This window comes from Leptodactylus fuscus, chromosome 3 (genome assembly GCF_031893055.1).
Source record: "Leptodactylus fuscus isolate aLepFus1 chromosome 3, aLepFus1.hap2, whole genome shotgun sequence".
Taxonomy (NCBI): Eukaryota; Metazoa; Chordata; class Amphibia; order Anura; family Leptodactylidae; genus Leptodactylus; species Leptodactylus fuscus.
Genome location: NC_134267.1, coordinates 123,948,395 through 123,963,394, shown reverse-complemented (window position 1 = coordinate 123,963,394; position 15,000 = coordinate 123,948,395). Strand labels below are relative to the sequence as shown.

At 49.1% G+C, this 15,000-nt stretch overlaps 46 non-coding genes across 46 annotated transcripts in view; 21 read left to right on the top strand and 25 right to left on the bottom strand.

Annotated features, from left to right (window-relative positions):
* The first annotated feature begins 246 nt into the window (after nucleotides 1-246).
* On the top strand, nucleotides 247-317 carry TRNAG-GCC (transfer RNA glycine (anticodon GCC)). Its single transcript has one exon. It is a non-coding gene; the product is annotated as a tRNA-Gly (tRNA).
* A 306-nt stretch (nucleotides 318-623) lies between these two features.
* TRNAK-CUU (transfer RNA lysine (anticodon CUU)) lies at nucleotides 624-696 on the bottom strand. Its single transcript has one exon. It is a non-coding gene; the product is annotated as a tRNA-Lys (tRNA).
* Nucleotides 697-813: 117 nt separating this feature from the next.
* Nucleotides 814-884, top strand: TRNAG-GCC (transfer RNA glycine (anticodon GCC)). The gene has a single exon. It is a non-coding gene; the product is annotated as a tRNA-Gly (tRNA).
* A 306-nt stretch (nucleotides 885-1,190) lies between these two features.
* TRNAK-CUU (transfer RNA lysine (anticodon CUU)) lies at nucleotides 1,191-1,263 on the bottom strand. The gene has a single exon. It is a non-coding gene; the product is annotated as a tRNA-Lys (tRNA).
* Nucleotides 1,264-1,380: 117 nt separating this feature from the next.
* Nucleotides 1,381-1,451, top strand: TRNAG-GCC (transfer RNA glycine (anticodon GCC)). The gene has a single exon. It is a non-coding gene; the product is annotated as a tRNA-Gly (tRNA).
* Nucleotides 1,452-1,756: 305 nt separating this feature from the next.
* Nucleotides 1,757-1,829, bottom strand: TRNAK-CUU (transfer RNA lysine (anticodon CUU)). Its single transcript has one exon. It is a non-coding gene; the product is annotated as a tRNA-Lys (tRNA).
* Nucleotides 1,830-1,946: 117 nt separating this feature from the next.
* Nucleotides 1,947-2,017, top strand: TRNAG-GCC (transfer RNA glycine (anticodon GCC)). The gene has a single exon. It is a non-coding gene; the product is annotated as a tRNA-Gly (tRNA).
* Nucleotides 2,018-2,322: 305 nt separating this feature from the next.
* On the bottom strand, nucleotides 2,323-2,395 carry TRNAK-CUU (transfer RNA lysine (anticodon CUU)). Its single transcript has one exon. It is a non-coding gene; the product is annotated as a tRNA-Lys (tRNA).
* Nucleotides 2,396-2,512: 117 nt separating this feature from the next.
* On the top strand, nucleotides 2,513-2,583 carry TRNAG-GCC (transfer RNA glycine (anticodon GCC)). The gene has a single exon. It is a non-coding gene; the product is annotated as a tRNA-Gly (tRNA).
* Nucleotides 2,584-2,889: 306 nt separating this feature from the next.
* On the bottom strand, nucleotides 2,890-2,962 carry TRNAK-CUU (transfer RNA lysine (anticodon CUU)). The gene has a single exon. It is a non-coding gene; the product is annotated as a tRNA-Lys (tRNA).
* Nucleotides 2,963-3,079: 117 nt separating this feature from the next.
* TRNAG-GCC (transfer RNA glycine (anticodon GCC)) lies at nucleotides 3,080-3,150 on the top strand. Its single transcript has one exon. It is a non-coding gene; the product is annotated as a tRNA-Gly (tRNA).
* A 306-nt stretch (nucleotides 3,151-3,456) lies between these two features.
* TRNAK-CUU (transfer RNA lysine (anticodon CUU)) lies at nucleotides 3,457-3,529 on the bottom strand. Its single transcript has one exon. It is a non-coding gene; the product is annotated as a tRNA-Lys (tRNA).
* A 117-nt stretch (nucleotides 3,530-3,646) lies between these two features.
* Nucleotides 3,647-3,717, top strand: TRNAV-GAC (transfer RNA valine (anticodon GAC)). The gene has a single exon. It is a non-coding gene; the product is annotated as a tRNA-Val (tRNA).
* A 306-nt stretch (nucleotides 3,718-4,023) lies between these two features.
* Nucleotides 4,024-4,096, bottom strand: TRNAK-CUU (transfer RNA lysine (anticodon CUU)). Its single transcript has one exon. It is a non-coding gene; the product is annotated as a tRNA-Lys (tRNA).
* Nucleotides 4,097-4,589: 493 nt separating this feature from the next.
* On the bottom strand, nucleotides 4,590-4,662 carry TRNAK-CUU (transfer RNA lysine (anticodon CUU)). Its single transcript has one exon. It is a non-coding gene; the product is annotated as a tRNA-Lys (tRNA).
* Nucleotides 4,663-4,779: 117 nt separating this feature from the next.
* On the top strand, nucleotides 4,780-4,850 carry TRNAG-GCC (transfer RNA glycine (anticodon GCC)). The gene has a single exon. It is a non-coding gene; the product is annotated as a tRNA-Gly (tRNA).
* A 306-nt stretch (nucleotides 4,851-5,156) lies between these two features.
* Nucleotides 5,157-5,229, bottom strand: TRNAK-CUU (transfer RNA lysine (anticodon CUU)). Its single transcript has one exon. It is a non-coding gene; the product is annotated as a tRNA-Lys (tRNA).
* Nucleotides 5,230-5,345: 116 nt separating this feature from the next.
* On the top strand, nucleotides 5,346-5,416 carry TRNAG-GCC (transfer RNA glycine (anticodon GCC)). Its single transcript has one exon. It is a non-coding gene; the product is annotated as a tRNA-Gly (tRNA).
* A 306-nt stretch (nucleotides 5,417-5,722) lies between these two features.
* TRNAK-CUU (transfer RNA lysine (anticodon CUU)) lies at nucleotides 5,723-5,795 on the bottom strand. The gene has a single exon. It is a non-coding gene; the product is annotated as a tRNA-Lys (tRNA).
* Nucleotides 5,796-5,912: 117 nt separating this feature from the next.
* Nucleotides 5,913-5,983, top strand: TRNAG-GCC (transfer RNA glycine (anticodon GCC)). The gene has a single exon. It is a non-coding gene; the product is annotated as a tRNA-Gly (tRNA).
* Nucleotides 5,984-6,289: 306 nt separating this feature from the next.
* TRNAK-CUU (transfer RNA lysine (anticodon CUU)) lies at nucleotides 6,290-6,362 on the bottom strand. The gene has a single exon. It is a non-coding gene; the product is annotated as a tRNA-Lys (tRNA).
* Nucleotides 6,363-6,479: 117 nt separating this feature from the next.
* TRNAG-GCC (transfer RNA glycine (anticodon GCC)) lies at nucleotides 6,480-6,550 on the top strand. The gene has a single exon. It is a non-coding gene; the product is annotated as a tRNA-Gly (tRNA).
* A 306-nt stretch (nucleotides 6,551-6,856) lies between these two features.
* Nucleotides 6,857-6,929, bottom strand: TRNAK-CUU (transfer RNA lysine (anticodon CUU)). The gene has a single exon. It is a non-coding gene; the product is annotated as a tRNA-Lys (tRNA).
* Nucleotides 6,930-7,046: 117 nt separating this feature from the next.
* On the top strand, nucleotides 7,047-7,117 carry TRNAG-GCC (transfer RNA glycine (anticodon GCC)). Its single transcript has one exon. It is a non-coding gene; the product is annotated as a tRNA-Gly (tRNA).
* A 306-nt stretch (nucleotides 7,118-7,423) lies between these two features.
* Nucleotides 7,424-7,496, bottom strand: TRNAK-CUU (transfer RNA lysine (anticodon CUU)). The gene has a single exon. It is a non-coding gene; the product is annotated as a tRNA-Lys (tRNA).
* Nucleotides 7,497-7,990: 494 nt separating this feature from the next.
* Nucleotides 7,991-8,063, bottom strand: TRNAK-CUU (transfer RNA lysine (anticodon CUU)). Its single transcript has one exon. It is a non-coding gene; the product is annotated as a tRNA-Lys (tRNA).
* A 494-nt stretch (nucleotides 8,064-8,557) lies between these two features.
* Nucleotides 8,558-8,630, bottom strand: TRNAK-CUU (transfer RNA lysine (anticodon CUU)). The gene has a single exon. It is a non-coding gene; the product is annotated as a tRNA-Lys (tRNA).
* Nucleotides 8,631-9,124: 494 nt separating this feature from the next.
* On the bottom strand, nucleotides 9,125-9,197 carry TRNAK-CUU (transfer RNA lysine (anticodon CUU)). The gene has a single exon. It is a non-coding gene; the product is annotated as a tRNA-Lys (tRNA).
* A 494-nt stretch (nucleotides 9,198-9,691) lies between these two features.
* TRNAK-CUU (transfer RNA lysine (anticodon CUU)) lies at nucleotides 9,692-9,764 on the bottom strand. Its single transcript has one exon. It is a non-coding gene; the product is annotated as a tRNA-Lys (tRNA).
* Nucleotides 9,765-9,881: 117 nt separating this feature from the next.
* TRNAG-GCC (transfer RNA glycine (anticodon GCC)) lies at nucleotides 9,882-9,952 on the top strand. Its single transcript has one exon. It is a non-coding gene; the product is annotated as a tRNA-Gly (tRNA).
* A 305-nt stretch (nucleotides 9,953-10,257) lies between these two features.
* TRNAK-CUU (transfer RNA lysine (anticodon CUU)) lies at nucleotides 10,258-10,330 on the bottom strand. The gene has a single exon. It is a non-coding gene; the product is annotated as a tRNA-Lys (tRNA).
* Nucleotides 10,331-10,447: 117 nt separating this feature from the next.
* On the top strand, nucleotides 10,448-10,518 carry TRNAG-UCC (transfer RNA glycine (anticodon UCC)). Its single transcript has one exon. It is a non-coding gene; the product is annotated as a tRNA-Gly (tRNA).
* Nucleotides 10,519-10,824: 306 nt separating this feature from the next.
* Nucleotides 10,825-10,897, bottom strand: TRNAK-CUU (transfer RNA lysine (anticodon CUU)). The gene has a single exon. It is a non-coding gene; the product is annotated as a tRNA-Lys (tRNA).
* Nucleotides 10,898-11,014: 117 nt separating this feature from the next.
* TRNAV-GAC (transfer RNA valine (anticodon GAC)) lies at nucleotides 11,015-11,085 on the top strand. Its single transcript has one exon. It is a non-coding gene; the product is annotated as a tRNA-Val (tRNA).
* A 306-nt stretch (nucleotides 11,086-11,391) lies between these two features.
* TRNAK-CUU (transfer RNA lysine (anticodon CUU)) lies at nucleotides 11,392-11,464 on the bottom strand. The gene has a single exon. It is a non-coding gene; the product is annotated as a tRNA-Lys (tRNA).
* A 684-nt stretch (nucleotides 11,465-12,148) lies between these two features.
* TRNAG-GCC (transfer RNA glycine (anticodon GCC)) lies at nucleotides 12,149-12,219 on the top strand. The gene has a single exon. It is a non-coding gene; the product is annotated as a tRNA-Gly (tRNA).
* Nucleotides 12,220-12,524: 305 nt separating this feature from the next.
* On the bottom strand, nucleotides 12,525-12,597 carry TRNAK-CUU (transfer RNA lysine (anticodon CUU)). The gene has a single exon. It is a non-coding gene; the product is annotated as a tRNA-Lys (tRNA).
* A 117-nt stretch (nucleotides 12,598-12,714) lies between these two features.
* TRNAG-GCC (transfer RNA glycine (anticodon GCC)) lies at nucleotides 12,715-12,785 on the top strand. The gene has a single exon. It is a non-coding gene; the product is annotated as a tRNA-Gly (tRNA).
* Nucleotides 12,786-13,091: 306 nt separating this feature from the next.
* TRNAK-CUU (transfer RNA lysine (anticodon CUU)) lies at nucleotides 13,092-13,164 on the bottom strand. The gene has a single exon. It is a non-coding gene; the product is annotated as a tRNA-Lys (tRNA).
* A 116-nt stretch (nucleotides 13,165-13,280) lies between these two features.
* TRNAG-GCC (transfer RNA glycine (anticodon GCC)) lies at nucleotides 13,281-13,351 on the top strand. The gene has a single exon. It is a non-coding gene; the product is annotated as a tRNA-Gly (tRNA).
* Nucleotides 13,352-13,657: 306 nt separating this feature from the next.
* TRNAK-CUU (transfer RNA lysine (anticodon CUU)) lies at nucleotides 13,658-13,730 on the bottom strand. The gene has a single exon. It is a non-coding gene; the product is annotated as a tRNA-Lys (tRNA).
* Nucleotides 13,731-13,847: 117 nt separating this feature from the next.
* On the top strand, nucleotides 13,848-13,918 carry TRNAG-GCC (transfer RNA glycine (anticodon GCC)). Its single transcript has one exon. It is a non-coding gene; the product is annotated as a tRNA-Gly (tRNA).
* Nucleotides 13,919-14,224: 306 nt separating this feature from the next.
* On the bottom strand, nucleotides 14,225-14,297 carry TRNAK-CUU (transfer RNA lysine (anticodon CUU)). The gene has a single exon. It is a non-coding gene; the product is annotated as a tRNA-Lys (tRNA).
* Nucleotides 14,298-14,414: 117 nt separating this feature from the next.
* Nucleotides 14,415-14,485, top strand: TRNAG-GCC (transfer RNA glycine (anticodon GCC)). Its single transcript has one exon. It is a non-coding gene; the product is annotated as a tRNA-Gly (tRNA).
* Nucleotides 14,486-14,791: 306 nt separating this feature from the next.
* Nucleotides 14,792-14,864, bottom strand: TRNAK-CUU (transfer RNA lysine (anticodon CUU)). The gene has a single exon. It is a non-coding gene; the product is annotated as a tRNA-Lys (tRNA).
* A 117-nt stretch (nucleotides 14,865-14,981) lies between these two features.
* Nucleotides 14,982-15,000, top strand: part of TRNAG-GCC (transfer RNA glycine (anticodon GCC)) — a 71-nt gene continuing 52 nt past the window's right edge. The window contains exon 1 of the tRNA in view: nucleotides 14,982-15,000. This exon is cut by the window's right edge and continues 52 nt beyond it. This is a non-coding gene — a tRNA (tRNA-Gly).

Here is a 15,000-nt window from a genome sequence, read left to right as displayed (position 1 = left end):
GAAGAGGACTTGAAAGCTGACAGTTGGGGGAAGAATGACGAAAATAAACCAACCTCCGCCCAACGTAGGGCTCGAACCCACAACCCTGAGATTAAGAGTCTCAAGTTTTACCGACTGAGCTAGCCGGGCTTAGTGTGGCTTCATTGTGGGGCTATACAGCAGGATAGAGACGGCATCGGTGGAAAACATCCCAGTCCGGCCCCTAAGTCCGGGAGGAGCCGCTAGCATCAACATAAACACCGTCAAGCATTGGTGGTTCAGTGGTACAATTCTCGCCTGCCACGCGGGAGGCCCGGGTTCGATTCCCGGCCAATGCACTACTCTTGATTTTGTTGTTTTGCCTGTTCTTCGAAATGGGTATTCTTGGTTCCATTCCTCCTTGACTAACTCCTTCCAAGTAAAATAGCATCCAGGATGCAAACAACCATGTCAGCTGTTTGTCAGGGAAGGAGTGTAATTATTGGTTGGTTTTCATGCCTCTTGGGCCTGCCATTGAAAGGTTGTTTACTTTTATTGCTCCATTCAAGGTCTCTTTTTTTAGTTCATTTTTTTGTCTGATCAGGATGGGAAGAGGACTTGTAAGCTGACAGTTGGGGGAAGAATGACGAAAATAAACCAACCTCCACCCAACGTGGGGCTCGAACCCACGACCCTGAGATTAAGAGTCTCATGCTCTACCGACTGAGCTAGCCGGGCTCGGTGTGTCTGCATTGTGGGGCTATCCAGCAGGATAGAGATGGCATCGGTGGAAAACATCCCAGTGCGGCCCCTAAGTCCGGCAGGAGCCGCTAGCGTCAACACAGACCCCGTCAAGCATTGGTGGTTCAGTGGTAGAATTCTCGCCTGCCACGCGGTAGGCCTGGGTTCGATTCCCGGCCAATGCAATACTCTTGATTTTGTTGTTTTGCCTGTTCTTCGAAATGGGTATCCTTGGTTCCATTTCTCCTTGACTAACTCCTTCCAAGTAAAATAGCATCCTGGATGCAAACAGCCATGTCAGCTGTTTGTCAGGGATGGAGTGTAATTATGGGTTGGTTTTCATGCCTCTTGGGCCTTCCATTGAAAGGTTGTTTACTTTTATTGCTCCATTCAAGGTCTCTTTTTTTAGTTCATTTTTTTGTCTGATCAGGATGGGAAGAGGACTTGTAAGCTGACAGTTGGGGGAAGAATGACGAAAATAAACCAACCTCCGCCCAACGTGGGGCTCGAACCCACGACCCTGAGATTAAGAGTCTCATGCTCTACCGACTGAGCTAGCTGGGCTCAGTGTGGCTGCATTGTGGGGCTATACAGCAGGATAGAGACGGCATCGGTGGAAAACATCCCAGTCCGGCCCCTAAGTCCGGCAGGAGCCGCTAGCGTCAAAACAGACCACGTCAAGCATTGGTGGTTCAGTGGTAGAATTCTCGCCTGCCATGCGGGAGGCCTGGATTCGATTCCCGGCCAATGCAATACTCTTGATTTTGTTGTTTTGCCTGTTCTTCGAAATGGGTATCCTTGGTTCCATTTCTCCTTGACTAACTCCTTCCAAGTAAAATAGCATCCTGGATGCAAACAGCCATGTCAGCTGTTTGTCAGGGAAGGAGTGTAATTATGGGTTGGTTTTCATGCCTCTTGGGCCTTCCATTGAAAGGTTGTTTACTTTTATTGCTCCATTCAAGGTCTCTTTTTTTAGTTCATTTTTTGTCTGATCAGGATGGGAAGAGGACTTGTAAGCTGACAGTTGGGGGAAGAATGACCAAAATAAACCAACCTCCGCCCAACGTGGGGATCGAACCCACGACCCTGAGATTAAGAGTCTCATGCTCTACCGACTGAGCTAGCCAGGCTCGGTGTGTCTGCATTGTGGGGCTATCCAGCAGGATAGAGATGGCATCGGTGGAAAACATCCCAGTGCGGCCCCTAAGTCCGGCAGGAGCCGCTAGCGTCAAAACAGATCCCTTCAAGCATTGGTGGTTCAGTGGTAGAATTCTCGCCTGCCACGCGGGAGGCCCGGGTTCGATTCCCGGCCAATGCAATACTCCTGATTTTGTTGTTTTGCCTGTTCTTCGAAATGGGTATCCTTGGTTCCATTTCTCTTTGACTAACTCCTTCCAAGTAAAATAGCATCCTGGATGCAAACAGCCATGTCAGCTGTTTGTCAGGGAAGGAGTGTAATTATGGGTTGGTTTTCATGCCTCTTGGGCCTTCCATTGAAAGGTTGTTTACTTTTATTGCTCCATTCAAGGTCTCTTTTTTTAGTTCATTTTTTGTCTGATCAGGATGGGAAGAGGACTTGTAAGCTGACAGTTGGGGGAAGAATGACGAAAATAAACCAACCTCCGCCCAACGTGGGGCTCGAACCCACAACCCTGAGATTAAGAGTCTCAAGCTTTACCGACTGAGCTAGCCGGGCTTAGTGTGGCTTCATTGTGGGGCTATACAGCAGGATAGAGACGGCATCGGTGGAAAACATCCCAGTCCGGCCCCTAAGTCCGGGAGGAGCCGCTAGCATCAACATAAACACTGTCAAGCATTGGTGGTTCAGTGGTAGAATTCTCGCCTGCCACGCGGGAGGCCCGGGTTCGATTCCCGGCCAATGCAATACTCTTGATTTTGTTGTTTTGCCTGTTCTTCGAAATGGGTATCCTTGGTTCCATTTCTCCTTGACTAACTCCTTCCAAGTAAAATAGCATCCTGGATGCAAACAGCCATGTCAGCTGTTTGTCAGGGAAGGAGTGTAATTATGGGTTGGTTTTCATGCCTCTTGGGCCTTCCATTGAAAGGTTGTTTACTTTTATTGCTCCATTCAAGGTCTCTTTTTTTAGTTCATTTTTTTGTCTGATCAGGATGGGAAGAGGACTTGTAAGCTGACAGTTGGGGGAAGAATGACCAAAAAAAACCAACCTCCGCCCAACGTGGGGCTCGAACCCACGACCCTGAGATTAAGAGTCTCAAGCTTTACCGACTGAGCTAGCCGGGCTTAGTGTGGCTTCATTGTGGGGCTATACAGCAGGATAGAGACGGCATCGGTGGAAAACATCCCAGTCCGGCCCCTAAGTCCGGGAGGAGCCGCTAGCATCAACATAAACACTGTCAAGCATTGGTGGTTCAGTGGTAGAATTCTCGCCTGCCACGCGGGAGGCCCGGGTTCGATTCCCGGCGAATGCACTACTCTTGATTTTGTTGTTTTGCCTGTTCTTCGAAATGGGTATCCTTGGTTCCATTTCTCCTTGACTAACTCCTTCCAAGTAAAATAGCATCCTGGATGCAAACAGCCATGTCAGCTGTTTGTCAGGGAAGGAGTGTAATTATGGGTTGGTTTTCATGCCTCTTGGGCCTTCCATTGAAAGGTTGTTTACTTTTATTGCTCCATTCAAGGTCTCTTTTTTTAGTTCATTTTTTTGTCTGATCAGGATGGGAAGAGGACTTGTAAGCTGACAGTTGGGGGAAGAATGACCAAAAAAAACCAACCTCCGCCCAACGTGGGGCTCGAACCCACGACCCTGAGATTAAGAGTCTCATGCTCTACCGACTGAGCTAGCCGGGCTCGGTGTGTCTGCATTGTGGGGCTATCCAGCAGGATAGAGATGGCATCGGTGGAAAACATCCCAGTCCGGCCCCTAAGTCCGGCAGGAGCCGCTAGCGTCAAAACATACCCCGTCAAGCATTGGTGGTTCAGTGGTAGATATCTCGCCTGACACGCGGGAGGCCCGGGTTCGATTCCCGGCCAATGCAATACTCTTGATTTTGTTGTTTTGCCTGTTCTTCGAAATGGGTATCCTTGGTTCCATTTCTCCTTGACTAACTCCTTCCAAGTAAAATAGCATCCTGGATGCAAACAGCCATGTCAGCTGTTTGTCAGGGAAGGAGTGTAATTATGGGTTGGTTTTCATGCCTCTTGGGCCTTCCATTGAAAGGTTGTTTACTTTTATTGCTCCATTCAAGGTCTCTTTTTTTAGTTAATTTTTTTGTCTGATCAGGATGGGAAGAGGACTTGTAAGCTGACAGTTGGGGGAAGAATGACCAAAAAAAACCAACCCCCGCCCAACGTGGGGCTCGAACCCACGACCCTGAGATTAAGAGTCTCATGCTCTACCGACTGAGCTAGCCGGGCTCGGTGTGTCTGCATTGTGGGGCTATCCAGCAGGATAGAGATGGCATCGGTGGAAAACATCCCAGTCCGGCCCCTAAGTCCGGCAGGAGCCGCTAGCGTCAGAACAGACCCCGTCAAGCATTGGTGGTTCAGTGGTAGATATCTCGCCTGCCACGCGGGAGGCCCGGGTTCGATTCCCGGCCAATGCAATACTCTTGATTTTGTTGTTTTGCCTGTTCTTCGAAATGGGTATCCTTGGTTCCATTTCTCTTTGACTAACTCCTTCCAAGTAAAATAGCATCCTGGATGCAAACAGCCATGTCAGCTGTTTGTCAGGGAAGGAGTGTAATTATGGGTTGGTTTTCATGCCTCTTGGGCCTTCCATTGAAAGGTTGTTTACTTTTATTGCTCCATTCAAGGTCTCTTTTTTTAGTTCATTTTTTGTCTGATCAGGATGGGAAGAGGACTTGTAAGCTGACAGTTGGGGGAAGAATGACGAAAATAAACCAACCTCCGCCCAACGTGGGGCTCGAACCCACAACCCTGAGATTAAGAGTCTCAAGCTTTACCGACTGAGCTAGCCGGGCTTAGTGTGGCTTCATTGTGGGGCTATACAGCAGGATAGAGACGGCATCGGTGGAAAACATCCCAGTCCGGCCCCTAAGTCCGGGAGGAGCCACTAGCATCAAAATAAACACCGTCAAGCATTGGTGGTTCAGTGGTACAATTCTCGCCTGCCATGCGGGAGGCCCGGGTTCGATTCCCGGCCAATGCACTACTCTTGATTTTGTTGTTTTGCCTGTTCTTCGAAATGGGTATCCTTGGTTCCATTCCTCCTTGACTAACTCCTTCCAAGTAAAATAGCATCCAGGATGCAAACAACCATGTCAGCTGTTTGTCAGGGAAGGAGTGTAATTATTGGTTGGTTTTCATGCCTCTTGGGCCTGCCATTGAAAGGTTGTTTACTTTTATTGCTCCATTCAAGGTCTCTTTTTTTAGTTCATTTTTTTGTCTGATCAGGATGGGAAGAGGACTTGTAAGCTGACAGTTGGGGGAAGAATGACCAAAATAAACCAACCTCCGCCCAACGTGGGGCTCGAACCCACGACCCTGAGATTAAGAGTCTCATGCTCTACCGACTGAGCTAGCCGGGCTCGGTGTGTCTGCATTGTGGGGCTATCCAGCAGGATAGAGATGGCATCGGTGGAAAACATCCCAGTGCGGCCCCTAAGTCCGGCAGGAGCCGCTAGCGTCAAAACAGCCCCGTCAAGCATTGGTGGTTCAGTGGTAGAATTCTTGCCTGCCACGCGGGAGGCCCGGGTTCGATTCCCGGCCAATGCAATACTCTTGATTTTGTTGTTTTGCCTGTTCTTCGAAATGGGTATCCTTGGTTCCATTTCTCCTTGACTATCTCCTTCCAAGTAAAATAGCATCCTGGATGCAAACAACCATGTCAGCTGTTTATCAGGGAAGGAGTGTAATTTTGGGTTGGTTTTCATGCCTCTTGGGCCTGCCATTGAAAGGTTGTTTACTTTTATTGCTCCATTCAAGGTCTCTTTTTTTAGTTCATTTTTCTGTCTGATCAGGATGGGAAGAGGACTTGTAAGCTGACAGTTGGGGGAAGAATGACGAAAACAAACCAACCTCCGCCCAACGTGGGGCTCGAACCCACGACCCTGAGATTAAGAGTCTCATGCTCTACCGACTGAGCTAGCCGGGCTCAGTGTGGCTGCATTGCGGGGCTATACAGCAGGATAGAGACGGCATCGGTGGAAAACATCCCAGTCCGGCCCCTAAGTCCGGCAGGAGCCACTAGCGTCAGCACAGACCCCGTCAAGCATTGGTGGTTCAGTGGTAGAATTCTCGCCTGCCACGCGGGAGGCCCGGGTTCGATTCCCGGCCAATGCAATACTCTTGATTTTGTTGTTTTGCCTGTTCTTCGAAATGGGTATCCTTGGTTCCATTTCTCCTTGACTAACTCCTTCCAAGTAAAATAGCATCCTGGATGCAAACAGCCATGTCAGCTGTTTGTCAGGGAAGGAGTGTAATTATGGGTTGGTTTTCATGCCTCTTGGGCCTTCCATTGAAAGGTTGTTTACTTTTATTGCTCTATTTAAGGTCTCTTTTTTTAGTTCATTTTTTTGTCTGATCAGGATGGGAAGAGGACTTGTAAGCTGACAGTTGGGGGAAGAATGACCAAAATAAAACAACCTCCGCCCAACGTGGGGCTCGAACCCACGACCCTGAGATTAAGAGTCTCATGCTCTACCGACTGAGCTAGCCAGGCTCGGTGTGGTTGCACTGTGGGGCTATACAGCAGGATAGAGACGGCATCGGTGGAAAACATCCCAGTCCGGCCCCTAAGTCCGGCAGGAGCCGCTAGTGTCAAAACAGACCCCGTCAAGCATTGGTGGTTCAGTGGTAGAATTCTCGCCTGCCGCGTGGAAGGCCCGGGTTCGATTCCCGGCTAATGCAATACTCTTGATTCTGTTGTTTTGCCTGTTCTTCGAAATGGGTATCCTTGGTTCCATTTCTCCTTGACTAACTCCTTCCAAGTAAAATAGCATCCTGGATGCAAACAGCCATGTCAGCTGTTTGTCAGGGAAGGAGTGTAATTATGGGTTGGTTTTCATGCCTCTTGGGCCTTCCATTGAAAGGTTGTTTACTTTTATTGCTCCATTCAAGGTCTCTTTTTTTAGTTCATTTTTTTGTCTGATAAGGATGGGAAGAGGACTTGTAAGCTGACAGTTGGGGGAAGAATGACCAAAATAAACCAACCTCCGCCCAACGTGGGGCTCGAACCCACGACCCTGAGATTAAGAGTCTCATGCTCTACCGACTGAGCTAGCCGGGCTCGGTGTGTCTGCATTGTGGGGCTATCCAGCAGGATAGAGATGGCATCGGTGGAAAACATCCCAGTCCGGCCGCTAAGTCCGGCAGGAGCCGCTAGCGTCAAAACAAGCCCCGTCAAGCATTGGTGGTTCAGTGGTAGAATTCTCGCCTGCCACGCGGGAGGCCCGGGTTCGATTCCCGGCCAATGCAATACTCTTGATTTTGTTGTTTTGCCTGTTCTTCGAAATGGGTATCCTTGGTTCCATTTCTCCTTAACTAACTCCTTCCAAGTAAAATAGCATCCTGGATGCAAACAGCCATGTCAGCTGTTTGTCAGGGAAGGAGTGTAATTATGGGTTGGTTTTCATGCCTCTTGGGCCTTCCATTGAAAGGTTGTTTACTTTTATTGCTCCATTCAAGGTCTCTTTTTTTAGTTCATTTTTTTGTCTGATCAGGATGGGAAGAGGACTTGTAAGCTGACAGTTGGGGGAAGAATGACCAAAAAAAACCAACCTCCGCCCAACGTGGGGCTCGAACCCACGACCCTGAGATTAAGAGTCTCATGCTCTACCGACTGAGCTAGCCGGGCTCGGTGTGTCTGCATTGTGGGGCTATCCAGCAGGATAGACATGGCATCGGTGGAAAACATCCCAGTCCGGCCCCTAAGTCCGGCAGGAGCCGCTAGCGTCAAAACAGACCCCGTCAAGCATTGGTGGTTCAGTGGTAGATTTCTCGTCTGCCACGCAGGAGGCCCGGGTTCGATTCCCGGCCAATGCAATACTCTAGATTTTGTTATTTTGCCTGTTCTTCGAAATGGGTTTCCTTGGTTCCATTTCTCCTTGACTAACTCCTTCCAAGTAAAATAGCATCCTGGATGCAAACAGCCATGTCAGCTGTTTGTCAGGGAAGGAGTGTAATTATGGGTTGGTTTTCTTGCCTCTTGGGGCTTCCATTGAAAGGTTGTTTACTTTTATTGCTCCATTCAAGGTCTCTTTTTTTAGTTCATTTTTTTGTCTGATCAGGATGGGAAGAGAACTTGTAAGCTGACAGTTGGGGGAAGAATGACCAAAATAAACCAACCTCCGCCCAACGTGGGGCTCGAACCCACGACCCTGAGATTAAGAGTCTCATGCTCTACCGACTGAGCTAGCCGGGCTCGGTGTGTTTGCATTGTGGGGCTATCCAGCAGGATAGAGATGGCATCGGTGGAAAACATCCCAGTCCGGCCCCTAAGTCCGGCAGGAGCCGCTAGCGTCAAAACAGACTCCGTCAAGCTTTGGTGGTTCAGTGGTAGATTTCTCGCCTGCCACGCGGGAGGCCCGGGTTCGATTCCCGGCCAATGCATTACTCTTGATTTTGTTGTTTTGCCTGTTCTTCGAAATGGGTATCCTTGGTTCCATTTCTCCTTGACTAACTCCTTCCAAGTAAAATAGCATCCTGGATGCAAACAGCCATGTCAGCTGTTTGTCAGGGAAGGAGTGTAATTATGGGTTGGTTTTCATGCCTCTTGGGCCTTCCATTGAAAGGTTGTTTACTTTTATTGCTCCATTCAAGGTCTCATTTTTTAGTTCATTTTTTTGTCTGATCAGGATGGGAAGAGGACTTGTAAGCTGACAGTTGGGGGAAGAATGACCAAAATAAACCAACCTCCGCCCAACGTGGGGCTCGAACCCACGACCCTGAGATTAAGAGTCTCATGCTCTACCGACTGAGCTAGCCAGGCTCGGTGTGGTTGCATTGTGGGGCTATACAGCAGGATAGACATGGCATCGGTGGAAAACATCCCAGTCCGGCCCCTAAGTCCGGCAGGAGCCGCTAGCGTCAAAACAGACCCCGTCAAGCATTGGTGGTTCAGTGGTAGATTTCTCGTCTGCCACGCGGGAGGCCCGGGTTCGATTCCCGGCCAATGCAATACTCTAGATTTTGTTATTTTGCCTGTTCTTCGAAATGGGTATCCTTGGTTCCATTTCTCCTTGACTAACTCCTTCCAAGTAAAATAGCATCCTGGATGCAAACAGCCATGTCAGCTGTTTGTCAGGGAAGGAGTGTAATTATGGGTTGGTTTTCTTGCCTCTTGGGGCTTCCATTGAAAGGTTGTTTACTTTTATTGCTCCATTCAAGGTCTCTTTTTTTAGTTCATTTTTTTGTCTGATCAGGATGGGAAGAGGACTTGTAAGCTGACAGTTGGGGGAAGAATGACCAAAATAAACCAACCTCCGCCCAACGTGGGGCTCGAACCCACGACCCTGAGATTAAGAGTCTCATGCTCTACCGACTGAGCTAGCCGGGCTCGGTGTGTTTGCATTGTGGGGCTATCCAGCAGGATAGAGATGGCATCGGTGGAAAACATCCCAGTCCGGCCCCTAAGTCCGGCAGGAGCCGCTAGCGTCAAAACAGACTCCGTCAAGCTTTGGTGGTTCAGTGGTAGATTTCTCGCCTGCCACGCGGGAGGCCCGGGTTCGATTCCCGGCCAATGCATTACTCTTGATTTTGTTGTTTTGCCTGTTCTTCGAAATGGGTATCCTTGGTTCCATTTCTCCTTGACTAACTCCTTCCAAGTAAAATAGCATCCTGGATGCAAACAGCCATGTCAGCTGTTTGTCAGGGAAGGAGTGTAATTATGGGTTGGTTTTCATGCCTCTTGGGCCTTCCATTGAAAGGTTGTTTACTTTTATTGCTCCATTCAAGGTCTCTTTTTTTAGTTCATTTTTTTGTCTGATCAGGATGGGAAGAGGACTTGTAAGCTGACAGTTGGGGGAAGAATGACCAAAAAAAACCAACCTCCGCCCAACGTGGGGCTCTAACCCACGACCCTGAGATTAAGAGTCTCATGCTCTACCGACTGAGCTAGCCGGGCTCGGTGTGTCTGTATTGTGGGGCTATCCAGGAGGATAGACATGGCATCGGTGGAAAACATCCCAGTCCGGCCCCTAAGTCCGGCAGGAGCCGCTAGCGTCAAAACAGACCCTTTCAAGCATTGGTGGTTCAGTGGTAGATTTCTCGCCTGCCACGCGGGAGGCCCGGGTTCGATTCCCGGCCAATGCAATACTCTAGATTTTGTTGTTTTGCCTGTTCTTCGAAATGGGTATCCTTGGTTCCATTTCTCCTTGACTAACTCCTTCCAAGTAAAATAGCATCCTGGATGCAAACAGCCATGTCAGCTGTTTGTCAGGGAAGGAGTGTAATTATGGGTTGGTTTTCTTGCCTCTTGGGGCTTCCATTGAAAGGTTGTTTACTTTTATTGCTCCATTTAAGGTCTCTTTTTTTAGTTCATTTTTTGTCTGATCAGGATGGGAAGAGGACTTGTAAGCTGACAGTTGGGGGAAGAATGACCAAAATAAACCAACCTCCGCCCAACGTGGGGCTCGAACCCACGACCCTGAGATTAAGAGTCTCATGCTCTACCGACTGAGCTAGCCGGCCTCGGTGTGTCTGCATTGTGGGGCTTTCCAGCAGGATAGAGATGGCATCGGTGGAAAACATCCCAGTCCGGCCCCTAAGTCAAGCAGGAGCCGCTAGCGTCAAAACAGACCCCGTCAAGTATTGGTGGTTCAGTGGTAGAATTCTCGCCTTCCACGCGGGAGGCCCGGGTTCGATTCCCGGCCAATGCAATACTCTTGATTTTGTTGTTTTGCCTGTTCTTCGAAATGGGTATCCTTGGTTCCATTTCTCCTTGACTAACTCCTTCCAAGTAAAATAGCATCCTGGATGCAAACAGCCATGTCAGCTGTTTGTCAGGGAAGGAGTGTAATTATGGGTTGGTTTTCATGCCTCTTGGGCCTTCCATTGAAAGGTTGTTTACTTTTATTGCTCCATTCAAGGTCTCTTTTTTTAGTTCATTTTTTTGTCTGATCAGGATGGGAAGAGGACTTGTAAGCTGACAGTTGGGGGAAGAATGACCAAAAAAAACCAACCTCCGCCCAACGTGGGGCTCGAACCCACGACCCTGAGATTAAGAGTCTCATGCTCTACCGACTGAGCTAGCCGGGCTCGGTGTGTCTGCATTGTGGGGCTATCCAGCAGGATAGAGATGGCATCGGTGGAAAACATCCCAGTCCGGCCCCTAAGTCCGGCAGGAGCCGCTAGCGTCAAAACATACCCCGTCAAGCATTGGTGGTTCAGTGGTAGATATCTCGCCTGACACGCGGGAGGCCCGGGTTCGATTCCCGGCCAATGCAATACTCTTGATTTTGTTGTTTTGCCTGTTCTTCGAAATGGGTATCCTTGGTTCCATTTCTCCTTGACTAACTCCTTCCAAGTAAAATAGCATCCTGGATGCAAACAGCCATGTCAGCTGTTTGTCAGGGAAGGAGTGTAATTATGGGTTGGTTTTCATGCCTCTTGGGCCTTCCATTGAAAGGTTGTTTACTTTTATTGCTCCATTCAAGGTCTCTTTTTTTAGTTAATTTTTTTGTCTGATCAGGATGGGAAGAGGACTTGTAAGCTGACAGTTGGGGGAAGAATGACCAAAAAAAACCAACCCCCGCCCAACGTGGGGCTCGAACCCACGACCCTGAGATTAAGAGTCTCATGCTCTACCGACTGAGCTAGCCGGGCTCGGTGTGTCTGCATTGTGGGGCTATCCAGCAGGATAGAGATGGCATCGGTGGAAAACATCCCAGTCCGGCCCCTAAGTCCGGCAGGAGCCGCTAGCGTCAGAACAGACCCCGTCAAGCATTGGTGGTTCAGTGGTAGATATCTCGCCTGCCACGCGGGAGGCCCGGGTTCGATTCCCGGCCAATGCAATACTCTTGATTTTGTTGTTTTGCCTGTTCTTCGAAATGGGTATCCTTGGTTCCATTTCTCCTTGACTAACTCCTTCCAAGTAAAATAGCATCCTGGATGCAAACAGCCATGTCAGCTTTTTGTCAGGGAAGGAGTGTAATTATGGGTTGGTTTTCATGCCTCTTGGGCCTTCCATTGAAAGGTTGTTTACTTTTATTGCTCCATTCAAGGTCTCTTTTTTTAGTTCATTTTTTTGTCTGATCAGGATGGGAAGAGGACTTGTAAGCTGACAGTTGGGGGAAGAATGACGAAAATAAACCAACCTCCGCCCAACGTGGGGCTCGAACCCACGACCCTGCGATTAAGAGTCTCATGCTCTACCGACTGAGCTAGCCGGGCTCGGTGTGTCTGCATTGTGGGGCTATCCAGCAGGATAGAGATGGCATCGGTGGAAAACATCCCAGTGCGGCCCCTAAGTCCGGCAGGAGCCGCTAGCGTCAAAACAGACCCCTTCAAGCATTGGTGGTTCAGTGGTAGAATTCTCGCCTGCCATGCGGGAGGCCCGGTTTCGATTCCCGGCCAATGCAATACTCTTGATTTTGTTGTTTTGCCTGTTCTTCGAAATGGGTATCCTTGGTTCCATTTCTCTTTGACTAACTCCTTCCAAGTAAAATAGCATCCTGGATGCAAACAGCCATGTCAGCTGTTTGTCAGGGAAGGAGTGTAATTATGGGTTGGTTTTCATGCCTCTTGGGCCTTCCATTGAAAGGTTGTTTACTTTTATTGCTCCATTCAAGGTCTCTTTTTTTAGTTCATTTTTTGTCTGATCAGGATGGGAAGAGGACTTGTAAGCTGACAGTTGGGGGAAGAATGACGAAAATAAACCAACCTCCGCCCAACGTGGGGCTCGAACCCACAACCCTGAGATTAAGAGTCTCAAGCTTTACCGACTGAGCTAGCCGGGCTTAGTGTGGCTTCATTGTGGGGCTATACAGCAGGATAGAGACGGCATCGGTGGAAAACATCCCAGTCCGGCCCCTAAGTCCGGGAGGAGCCACTAGCATCAAAATAAACACCGTCAAGCATTGGTGGTTCAGTGGTACAATTCTCGCCTGCCATGCGGGAGGCCCGGGTTCGATTCCCGGCCAATGCACTACTCTTGATTTTGTTGTTTTGCCTGTTCTTCGAAATGGGTATCCTTGGTTCCATTCCTCCTTGACTAACTCCTTCCAAGTAAAATAGCATCCAGGATGCAAACAACCATGTCAGCTGTTTGTCAGGGAAGGAGTGTAATTATTGGTTGGTTTTCATGCCTCTTGGGCCTGCCATTGAAAGGTTGTTTACTTTTATTGCTCCATTCAAGGTCTCTTTTTTTAGTTCATTTTTTTGTCTGATCAGGATGGGAAGAGGACTTGTAAGCTGACAGTTAGGGGAAGAATGACCAAAATAAACCAACCTCCGCCCAACGTGGGGCTCGAACCCACGACCCTGAGATTAAGAGTCTCATGCTCTACCGACTGAGCTAGCCGGGCTCGGTGTGTCTGCATTGTGGGGCTATCCAGCAGGATAGAGATGGCATCGGTGGAAAACATCCCAGTGCGGCCCCTAAGTCCGGCAGGAGCCGCTAGCGTCAAAACAGCCCCGTCAAGCATTGGTGGTTCAGTGGTAGAATTCTTGCCTGCCACGCGGGAGGCCCGGGTTCGATTCCCGGCCAATGCAATACTCTTGATTTTGTTGTTTTGCCTGTTCTTCGAAATGGGTATCCTTGGTTCCATTTCTCCTTGACTATCTCCTTCCAAGTAAAATAGCATCCTGGATGCAAACAACCATGTCAGCTGTTTATCAGGGAAGGAGTGTAATTTTGGGTTGGTTTTCATGCCTCTTGGGCCTGCCATTGAAAGGTTGTTTACTTTTATTGCTCCATTCAAGGTCTCTTTTTTTAGTTCATTTTTCTGTCTGATCAGGATGGGAAGAGGACTTGTAAGCTGACAGTTGGGGGAAGAATGACGAAAACAAACCAACCTCCGCCCAACGTGGGGCTCGAACCCACGACCCTGAGATTAAGAGTCTCATGCTCTACCGACTGAGCTAGCCGGGCTCAGTGTGGCTGCATTGCGGGGCTATACAGCAGGATAGAGACGGCATCGGTGGAAAACATCCCAGTCCGGCCCCTAAGTCCGGCAGGAGCCACTAGCGTCAGCACAGACCCCGTCAAGCATTGGTGGTTCAGTGGTAGAATTCTCGCCTGCCACGCGGGAGGCCCGGGTTCGATTCCCGGCCAATGCAATACTCTTGATTTTGTTGTTTTGCCTGTTCTTCGAAATGGGTATCCTTGGTTCCATTTCTCCTTGACTAACTCCTTCCAAGTAAAATAGCATCCTGGATGCAAACAGCCATGTCAGCTGTTTGTCAGGGAAGGAGTGTAATTATGGGTTGGTTTTCATGCCTCTTGGGCCTTCCATTGAAAGGTTGTTTACTTTTATTGCTCTATTTAAGGTCTCTTTTTTTAGTTCATTTTTTTGTCTGATCAGGATGGGAAGAGGACTTGTAAGCTGACAGTTGGGGGAAGAATGACCAAAATAAAACAACCTCCGCCCAACGTGGGGCTCGAACCCACGACCCTGAGATTAAGAGTCTCATGCTCTACCGACTGAGCTAGCCAGGCTCGGTGTGGTTGCACTGTGGGGCTATACAGCAGGATAGAGACGGCATCGGTGGAAAACATCCCAGTCCGGCCCCTAAGTCCGGCAGGAGCCGCTAGTGTCAAAACAGACCCCGTCAAGCATTGGTGGTTCAGTGGTAGAATTCTCGCCTGCCGCGTGGAAGGCCCGGGTTCGATTCCCGGCTAATGCAATACTCTTGATTCTGTTGTTTTGCCTGTTCTTCGAAATGGGTATCCTTGGTTCCATTTCTCCTTGACTAACTCCTTCCAAGTAAAATAGCATCCTGGATGCAAACAGCCATGTCAGCTGTTTGTCAGGGAAGGAGTGTAATTATGGGTTGGTTTTCATGCCTCTTGGGCCTTCCATTGAAAGGTTGTTTACTTTTATTGCTCCATTCAAGGTCTCTTTTTTTAGTTCATTTTTTTGTCTGATAAGGATGGGAAGAGGACTTGTAAGCTGACAGTTGGGGGAAGAATGACCAAAATAAACCAACCTCCGCCCAACGTGGGGCTCGAACCCACGACCCTGAGATTAAGAGTCTCATGCTCTACCGACTGAGCTAGCCGGGCTCGGTGTGTCTGCATTGTGGGGCTATCCAGCAGGATAGAGATGGCATCGGTGGAAAACATCCCAGTCCGGCCGCTAAGTCCGGCAGGAGCCGCTAGCGTCAAAACAAGCCCCGTCAAGCATTGGTGGTTCAGTGGT